General features: G+C 41.7%; 1 long non-coding RNA gene across 1 annotated transcript; it reads right to left on the bottom strand.

Annotated features, from left to right (window-relative positions):
- Positions 1-534: 534 nt before the first annotated feature.
- LOC147035457 (uncharacterized) lies at positions 535-1,338 on the bottom strand. The gene is made up of 3 exons (XR_015062140.1): positions 1,272-1,338; positions 1,023-1,175; positions 535-896 (listed from the first exon to the last, which is right to left on the bottom strand). It is a non-coding gene; the product is annotated as an uncharacterized LOC147035457 (long non-coding RNA).
- Between the last annotated feature and the right edge of the window lie 9,085 nt (positions 1,339-10,423).

The following is a 10,423-nucleotide window of genomic DNA, read 5'->3' as shown; positions in this document are numbered from 1 at the left end:
CTGAAGAGTAGACCCGAACTTTGTCTCAAGGACACGGTGTATGTGCTTTTTTGTCGATGGCTTGATTATGGCTATACCGAGGGTATGCATGTATTCTTCAAGTTTTAAGGTGAGTTGAGATAACGGCACAATCGAGGGATTATCAATAAGCGATGTTCGGATATAATCGAACAATTGCTCATAACCATCCGACTCTGCAGCCTTGTATGCTGCCTCCTCGGCATCGTCCGTCTCCTGAGTTGGTTTTTCAGGTCTCATCCTTGTGTAGTCTTTATAACAGGAATGGTGGTAGTGAGCTTCCGCAGCGACTATTTCCCTGGATGTCAAGGCCAAAATTCTATTGTCGATTTCGCAACTTTTTCCTGTTCTGCCAGGCATTGCAATATTTCGCACCGCAACTGACCGCAATGTTTCATCCACCCGCAATTCGCGGAATTTAACGAGTTTTTCACGTGACCGCCCCTTTGCATATTTTGACTCCCGGTCACAAAATATACATTTGATGGGGTAAACCCGTTCAGAAACATCCGTAGATTGTCTTCGAGCTCGAGTTGGTTCTGTTATCGTGGACTGCGGCAAAACACTTCCACATTGACCTGCACGTTGAGCCTCGAGGTCTTTTTTTGTTAGTAAAACGATTTCGGCAAGGTGTTTCGTATCTGATAGATTCTGGTACTTGTTCTATAGAATCGGAAAACTGCAAAACAGGTTCATAATTACGTATTTTTGCAGCATTAAGCAATGTTAACCATGAAGATAAGTCTTTTGGTCCAGTTAATTTTTCTACTGCAACTTCCTTTTTACAAAGAATGCAAACACCACAATCAGGCTTGTGCCTCTTTGCAGGTTGGGAGCTTGTCGGGTCCATTTTTATGCTGTTCATACTCTGCGTTCACCTGAAAAATAATGCCAAATTTAGTCTTGAGAAAAAAGTAAAATGGATGCATAATTCGAAAAAATTCTATACTCATCTTCGAACTCAAATTCTTTGGAGATGAAACACAAAAGAAGATTATCCATACCTCAATGATGTAGTTCTGGTGGCCATCTTGGACGCCATTTTGGATTTCCAACTGATTTTGATGATCAGCAACGACACCTATACAATGTCTCACGACTCTCACAGACGACCAGTATTCATAGCATGGGTCAACATCCGTCAGGTTTTGATTATGCTGGAAAAAATAGAATGTTTTTAGAAAATCGCATTTGAAATTTGTAATTTCTATTCATTTAAGCTAAAAAATTGAAACAATTTGTCAAAATTTTACCTTTTACATTACATATATAGCCTCCAACTTGATTTAGGATGATTGTCCATTGCATCTAGTTGCAAAATCTGCATAAAAAAGAAAATCAGAATTTTGTCCCCTCAAAGCGCCCCCTAGCGGATTTCCCCAAGAAAGCTACGCTTTTGAAATGGCAAGCAAGCGGATTCTTAAACTGGCGGTCATAACCTACTCAAAAAATGGTGTCTCGTTTTATCCCGCAATTTGGTACCAAATTTTGGTCTGGCTCATGGACTCTTGTTTTTGATGCATATCCAGCTTCCGTATGTGATGTGGCAGATGCAGGAGAAAAAACATTGGTGATAATCTACAATGGAAAGTCAACTGACACTCTGGACACCCTCCGGTATCAGCGGTACTGGGACAAGATGGCTTGGAGCTCCTCTCACATGCAACCACAGACGTTACCACCAACATCAGAAGCAGCAAAGTGTCACAGCCTGCGCGTGTATCTGCAAGTCCAAGAATGGAAAGGATGTGCAGATGAACTTCTTCCGACAGACTGGGGTTGGCAGAAGTGTGACGAGGGTTTTGTGCCACTTCAGACATCAATAGCTCCAGCTCCTGAAAAGATGTTACGTGTCATTAGGTGCAACTGCCAGGCTGAATGTAGTACCATGAGATGCACATGCAAGAAGCACAACATTGCGTGCACTCCAGCTTCTGGAAACTGCAGGGGCTCTGGCTGCACAAACACTCCATGTGACAATGATAAGGATGATGACGACATTGTCGAGTTCTAACTTTAATACGCTTGATTTTTATCAACATGTATAGTAAGTTTATAATGGATGTAGTTTCTGAGTTTAATGTGAATTTTCATTTTCATTTCGAAACCTTCGTCATGCAGATGTGATTGCCCCGAGTGGAATCGTGAATTTTGTCATGTTTCAATGACTTACATAATTATATTGTATTGCCATCGACTTGATTTCATCTTGTGTCTTCAACGTTTCTTCTTTTTTTTTTCCAGGAGCCAAAATCAGTATCAGGTAAAAAAAAAAAATTTTCGGGACAAAAAATTGACATTTTTGGACAAAAAAGCTATAATTTTTTATTTTACCCTCAATACATTTCACTTTTTTCTAATTATTCTTGTATATCAATATACTGACCATAACTACAAACAATTAGAATGCAGAAAAACATATATTTACAATTTACATATTAAAATATCAATCTTTACAATTTTCTCATTTTCCCCGAAGCCGGGTGACGGCCATATTGGATTTCCATGATTTCAGGACTTTCCCCCTGGAGGATCCCTTAGGACGTTTTTCTGTCACTGAGGACATATCCAGGAATCAAAATCTGTTGAGTTTGCTTTTGTTGCAATTTGTGGGAGGTTGACCAAATATTTCTGCTAAAATGCCTGTACTATGAATACTTTTGCAGTCCACTGAACATTATTGTGGGAAGTGTACTTTTGTATGTTTAATTCATTATATTCATATCCTTAATATTGTACGATTTTAAATGTATATTTTTATATCGCCCAGATATGTACGAATAAATGTTGTAAAATAAAAATGAAATGTAAATTTCTAAAATGCAAAATTATTGTTGGTGCAGTTTTAACCACTGTATTCCATCATTGCTTTTTCCACAGACACTTAACCTCATTTGCAAATTTTAAAATGAAAGCAATGAACATGTTTAGTAACTTTTTCTTTCAGACTGTACGAGTATGAGTACATGTACCCTGACAGTATTGCTTTTTGTTCAGATGACGGCTTTCAAAAATCCTGTATTACTCCCTTTAATTGGGGAATTCATAGAATACCTTACCCCACACAGTTATGAGAAAAAGCACATGGACTGGTTCTGCCGGCGGAAAATTTGATTGGTCGAGTTGATGTAATAAGCCGTAATATTTTGTGCAAGTACTAAATTGCTAAAACTAAGGGTTTTTGAAAGTGCCAAGATGGCGATATATGTTCTTGTGTTCAAGTATATAATTCAATTGAAATAAAATAAAGATTTTAAAGGTTGTGGAAAAAAAAACTTTTGGAAGTATACTGCCATTAATGCACCAAGCCTGGTGTTGGCGCAGTGATTAGGGCAGCGGCTTGGGATCCAAAAGGTCCTGAGTTCAAGCCTCGTTGGGCCACTGAATGAATACACCAGGGGGTTGACTCAGCCTGTCATCCTTCCGAGGTCGGCGAAGTGAGTACCAGTATACTGGGCCGGTGTATACCCCGGTTAAAATAGGTGTGCCATATCCCTGCGTCGTAAGAGGCGACCAGGGTTGCGTCAGGAAGGGCATCCGGCATAAAACATGTGCCAAATCACTATGCGGATCATACGAATGATCAGCTGTGGCGACCCCAAACAGGAGCAGCCGAAAGAAGAAGAAGAAGACTGCCATTAATGCAGCATCTCATACACCACCTTATTTAACACGTTACATTTGTTCAAGACAGCTAGCTATTCACCGCCAAGGGAGCTGGTCACTACCATATCAGATCATCATCTCCAATCCAAAATCATGATCTTTTCTACCCTCTTTAACCCCTCCCCTCTCACCCCACCCCAAGTCTGCCTCTGCCTCTGTCTGTCTGTCTGTCTATCTCCCTCTGTCTCTCTGTGTCTCTGTATCTATCTCTGTCTCTCTGTCTCTCTGTCTCTCTCTCTCCCTCTCTCTCTCTCTCTCTCTCTCTCTCTCTCTCTCTCTCTCTCTCTCTCTCTCTCTCTCTCTCTCTCTCTCTCTCTCTCTCTCTCTCTCTCTCTCTCTATCTGTCTTTATCTGTCTATCTCTGTCTCTCTGTCTATCTCTGTCTCTCTGTCTCTGTCTCTCTCTCTCTCTCTCTCTTTCTCTCTCTCTATCTCTCTCTCTCTCTCTCTCTCTCTCTCTGTCTCTGTCTCTCTCTCTCTCTCTCTCTCTCTCTCTCTCTATCTGTCTTTATCTGTCTATCTCTCTCTTTTTCTTCCTTTTGTCTGTTGTGTCCTGATCCGTTCAGTGTACTAGTACTAGTTATTCTATGAGCCTCGACTCGGTATCTATCTACAATTCCAGCTGTGTGTGTGTGTGTGTGTGTGTGTGTGTGTGTGTGTATGTGTCTGTGACCGCTGTTTCTCGACAACCGCTAGTCCGATCTAATTGAAACTTGCCAGATATATTGCTGGGGACCTGAGGATATGCCTTTTCAAGGTTTGATATTAATCGGACAAGTGCTTCCCAAGTTATGGCCATTTATTTATGTTATGGCCAAATGCTGCGGCCATTTTATATCAACCAATGACAGGAAGCGTTGCTGCGTAGCCGTGGTCGATGGTGAAGAGAAACTCAGCCGCGTTCGCCATTACGGGTTTTTTCTCTCCTCTCCTCTCCTCTCCTCTCCTCTCCTCTCCTCTCCTCTCCGTGTTTTTCCTTGCGAAAAGGCAAAATATGTTGGTGCTAATTGAATAATTGGCCATTAATACTAAATTTCGAATAATCATAACTGTGATATGCGAACTTCCGGATAGTGACGAGAACTGTATTCTTTCTCGATTTTTTTCTCGATTTATCGACTTACTGTATTCTTTCTCGATGTCTGTACTTTCTCGATTTTCTTAAATACAATGCCCCAATCCAGTGAGTGACGATTACTGTATTCTTTCTCGATTTTTTTTCTTGATTTATCGACTGACTGTATTCTTTCTTTCTCGATTTTCTTAAACACAATGCCCCAATCCAGTCGTCGTTTACAACAGCGAAGGAACGGCCTGTCTTTTTTTTTTTGCACATACGGCCACACACGTACGGGCACGCGAGAGAGAAGGAACGGCCTGTGTGGTTGTTTCTGGCACGCGGTTTGAAAGTTTTTTTTGTTTGTTTGTTTTGTTTGCACGTACGGCCATGCATGTACGGGCATGCACTAGTACAAAAAAAAGAGAAGAAAAAGTTATTCATCGCTTTAGTTTGTGTCCTTTATGATGTCCTTAAAAACATTGAGTTTCCTGGTTGGAATGATTTTCAAATTCGTTTGACTGTCAGACAGGTAGACAGAGTAAAAAAATTAACCTTACTCCTTCCTCTCTGTGCATGCACAATCGGGACGAGATTCTTTTCCATTTGCAATTTCAGAGCCAAAGTACTGCTAAACGACAAGTTCGTTTTCCGATTCATGTTCAAAACATAACATTTAATTGAAATTACGCTGTTCCTCGATCATAGACTGACGTTTGTAGACAGATAGACAAAGTGAACCAATTGGCAAACCCCACTTTATGCTTCGCATGCGTGGGGTCATAATGATGTCATGTCATCAAAATACAATACCTCAGATATGTACGCCTTCTTCACTTTTCCACTTTAAATTAAACACAAAATCTGTTAAATTCTCTTTTACTGAAATACAGTATATACTTCATGGAAACACTTTGTCCTCGGCTGAGAAAAGTTCGAATTCTGCTTTTCTGTAAAACTTCATTTTATAATGTCTTGTGGAATATAATAAATCTTACAAAATTCTGTTGTTCAAAATAAAAAATCACTTTTATTGGCACCTCTAAGTTTTCCAAATAATGTCACTTTGCTTAAAAAGATTCAAAATTTTTGAGGGTGAAACTGTTAAACTAAAATAAATTGCAGCTTGAAGTACATTTCTTGCTTTTTGACAAAACACAGGATACCAAACTTCATAATTTTCACGAGGTTTCAGAGTTTAATAGCAATATCACGATGAAAAACTCAAACAGAACTCATAACCATCCCAAAAGATAGATTGAACAATTTCTTCAAGCCTAACACTGCATGTCTATCATATGGCTTCTGCAAGGCTTCTGTCTTGCGTAAGCACATTTATACATTTATTTCTTATACTTTATATTTTATGCTGCAGCTCGAAGCAGACCAGGCTTAGATCTTGCAAAGGTCATAAAATCACAACATGGCATTTGGACATTGCATGTTACCTGCAGATCAGCCTTCATGAGACCAACACTACACCTGCTCCTACAACCATCCCACTTCTGTCCGATTAACGAGAACACTCGCTCAACATGAGCAATTGAAGGGGGAATGCTCAAGGCAAATGAAATCAGAGTGGAAAGGTTTTTCAACTTCTTACTTGCTGCAAATAGCATTTTTCTGAAGCCATTTCATTTTGATCAGCACCCTTCAACAATGACAAGCAAATGCAATATTCATCGTGGAGACCATCAATTGCAAGTCTGTCTTGAAGTTTCAAACTTTCAATGCATTTAACCAGAATGTCAAACCAGAGGTCCTCTCCCACCAAGTTGAGACATTTCAGTGAAAACAATGGATTGCTTGAGCTTCGAACATAGCACTCCTCGATGTAGGCAATCATTGTAAGAGTTTAAACCTTTTAGTTCAGATAGCAAGTCTGAGACAGTCATTGGAGCAAGCATATTTGTCACAAACGTCCTTGCCTTGGTTCTAACGCATGATACCTTGTTTGCTAAAGATGAATCAGAATATCGCTGGAGTCCCAACTTCAATGAGCAGTCCAATGTACGGTTGGAATCACCATACCTCAAGGTGTGGCATACGGTGGGTGGCCACCTCAGTCAGTGATACCTCAGTCAGTGATAGTCAGTGATGAGGAAATCAAGAACCAGGAAATCCCTGCATTATGGAATTTATTGCAAGCCCACATATCAAGTGTTCATATACTAGCCTTTCGAGTATCCTGCATCGAGGTGGTGACCCATTCAGGATTGTGCCCAATAGCCTAGGAGAACCACACCCCTATGGCAAAGGAGAAAACATGACGGACATTCCCGAGTCTGTAGTGGTAAAGAGTTTCTCTCAGTCGTGGCAAACCATGGAAGTGTAGCTCTTGGTTTCACTTTGGTCAGATAAGTCTGCACAGTGTCTGAAGTAATGCCTGACATTGCAGGTAATACATGTGTGGCGGCGAGGTATGATTCACAATCATTGCGGGCCTTAGCCGAAGTTACCTCAAACACGTGATGTAAATGAGCTTCGGTTAATCCCAGAGAGGAGACCTGTTTTTGTTGATTCTGACCTGTCCCTCTTTCCTTTGGACCATGCAGACACTCATTGGCAGCCAGAGGTAGTTTGATTCTTTGTGCCAACATGCTTGGCCTTGCCTAACATGGGTGCATCTTGTTCAGGCTCTGAGTCCATTATCATGGCAGCTCCGACTTTCACTCTCAATCTGCAATGGAGGAACTTGTGCATCACGATCATGCACATTACGATCAGGTGCATCATGATGAGGTGCATATGGTTCTCATGTATCGCAATCATGTCCATTATTTTCTGGTTCATCACAATCTTGTGAATTGCAATCTTGTGTATTGTGAACATGAGCATCGCGAACATGCACATCCTGAACAGGTGCATTACGATCAGGTGTATCGTGATCTAGTGCATCGCAATCTGGTGCATCACAATCATGTGCATCAAGATCATCACTATCTGGCCAATCACAATCAAGTGTATTGCTATAATGTAAAACATAATCGGGTACATACATTGTGCTCATGATGATTTGGTGCATCGCAATCTGGTGTATTACAATCTGTTGCATCACGATCGGGTGCATCATGACCAGGTGCATCGCGATGTGGTGCATTATGATCTAGTACATCATGATCATCACAATGTGGTACATCATCATCTGGTACATTGCGATCAGGTGCATCGCGATCGAGTGCACCACCATATGGTGCATCACCATCTTGTGCATTGCGAATAAAATGTATTTTCCTGCCCGTGGAGTTTCTGATTGTTTTTTTGGGGATTTTACAACCCTAACCTTCAGGGTCAAGTCTGCCATAGCAGATGTCGAATTACATTCAGTGGTGACATTAGTTCCGAGTAAATACCACATGTTGCTTCGCTGACGAGAATACTGGAGGGGGGAGGGGGGGTGGGGGGAGAAAGAGAGTGGGGAGAGAGAAGAGGGAGGGGGAGTGAGGAATTGTGTGCGAGTGAGGAGGGTGGGGGAAGTGAAGACAGTGTGAGGTGAGAGGAAGGGAAAGCACACGTGTGGTGGAGCATTAATTACGATTCATACTGTCTCATCAAAATCATTCTGCATAAAATATGAGTGAAGATGGAAAAAAAATAATGTCTGAAATCCATTTTGTACTGGTCATCATATAAATACGGCCTGGAGACAAAACCCACCAGAAGCATCCGGTGCCAAACCGTCCGGACAAAAACACTGCACGGACACATCTGGAGACAAACTCTCATCCGGAGACAAACTACTGTCCGGACATAAACAACATCCGGACAGGTCCGGAGACAAATATCGACCAGATACGTTCAGAGACAAACACTGCCCGGATGCATGTGGGGCCAAGCTGCCTAAAGACAAACACTGCTCAGACACGTCCGGAGACAAACAACATCCAGACATAACCATGGTCTGGATATATCGAGAGAGAGAGAGAGAGAGAGAGAGAGAGAGAGAGAGAGAGAGAGAGAGAGAGAGAGAGAGAGAGAGAGAGAGAGAGAGAGAGAGAGAGAGAGAGAGAGAGATAGATAGATAGATAGATAGATATATGTGGGTGGAGGGTGCTGCACTGTATTGGGAGGGGAAGAGCAAAAATGGGACAAAGAGAGAGAGGGGTTAGAAAACACTTTAATACGGCTTGTAAATCGGGTGCTATTCCACAACTTCATCAGAATGACGGATCATGAATGACTCGCTCACGGTGACGGAGCATGAACCACTCGCTCAGGGTGACAGAGCATGAACCACTCGCTCAGGGTGACAGAGCATGAACCACTCACTCAGGGTAACGTTGCACCAACCTTTTGATCAGGGTGACGGAGCACGAACCTCTCGCTCAGGGTGACGGAGCATGAACCTCTCGCTCAGGGTGACGGAGCATGAACCACTCACTCAGGGTGACAGAGCATGAACCACTCGCTCAGGGTGACAGAGCACGAATTACACTCACTGAATGACATGTCGTGGCAAAAGCGTCCACAGTGATTGAATGATTCGCTCAGAATGACGTGGCTCAGCACCGCTATGGGCTGTAAGGCTCTCGGCAAGGGGCTTAAGCACTCAAGCAAGCACCTCAAATAAATGGTTGATAAGGAAAGGCTGGCCAGGCTCTGGATGCATTCCGTATTGGATCACGGTCTTTATCGTGCCCACATCAGTTTAAGAAATAAAATGAATTCATTCAAGTCACGGTTTTATCCACAAAAGAGTTGTGTTTAATGTAGAAAAACCTGGAGACATTGTGAAGTTTATATGCCCGTGAAATAAACATTGCAGATATTGTAATCCGCCATGTTGCCTGCTCGTCTGTGCACATGACACGTGGTACATTGTTTCGCGTTCTGCGAAAACATTATAACTTTATTTTAAAACGTCCGTTTATCACCAGATTTGCTTTGATGCCTTGAAGAGCACCTTGCGAAACCTCCGAAAATATAGATACAGTTTTGGCAGACACTTTGGATAAGCAGTCCCTCTGGGGGACAGGGTGCAATGTCAAGCAGTGAATGCATTAAATCATTTCTCCCAATAAAACTGGTTAATTTTGGCACATTCCTAAAAAACAATTTCACTCAATATAATTCTCCAAACAGAAGAAAAAGATAAGTTTAATGCTTAGGAAATCTCACATCTTTCTTGTGTGTATATATGGAGAAGGAGGGAACATCACCTTGCTTGCTTAATATAAATAGGTTCATCGGCTTAGTTATAAGACTAGCCTGGTGTTGGCTTAGTGGTTAGGGTGGCGGCTTGGGATCCTAGGGTCCTGAGTTCAAGCCCCATTGGCCGCTGAATTAAAAATACACCAGGAGGTTGACTCAACCTGTCATCCTTCCGAGTTCGGAAAAATGAGCACCAGTGTACTGGTCAGGGGGACACTGCATCAGCGGCATAGCCGTGTCCCAACCAATGATGCAACCAAGAGAGAGAGAGAGATAGAGATAGAGATAGAGATAGAGATAGAGATATAAGACTTGTTATTTCTTTAAATTATCAGATTTCACTCCAGATTTCGACAATTATTTAGTCCGGATGATATCTGATCCTCAAAGCCGAAATAATATTTTGATGATTTACATTAATTAGTCCTTGAGAGTAGATGGTGGAAAATTGTATCATATAATACATTAAATTGCTCCAAGCTCCTAATTTGAAAAATATAGCACTTACAAAAGCGATGTATGCAACGATTCG

The sequence above is a fragment of the Eptatretus burgeri genome, chromosome 1, assembly GCF_056783735.1.
Source record: "Eptatretus burgeri isolate ZD-2024b chromosome 1, Ebu_testis_v1, whole genome shotgun sequence".
In the NCBI taxonomy this organism is placed as follows: domain Eukaryota; kingdom Metazoa; phylum Chordata; class Myxini; order Myxiniformes; family Myxinidae; genus Eptatretus; species Eptatretus burgeri.
Note: the sequence above shows the minus strand (reverse complement) of the source record. Positions and strands in the feature narration are given on the sequence as shown.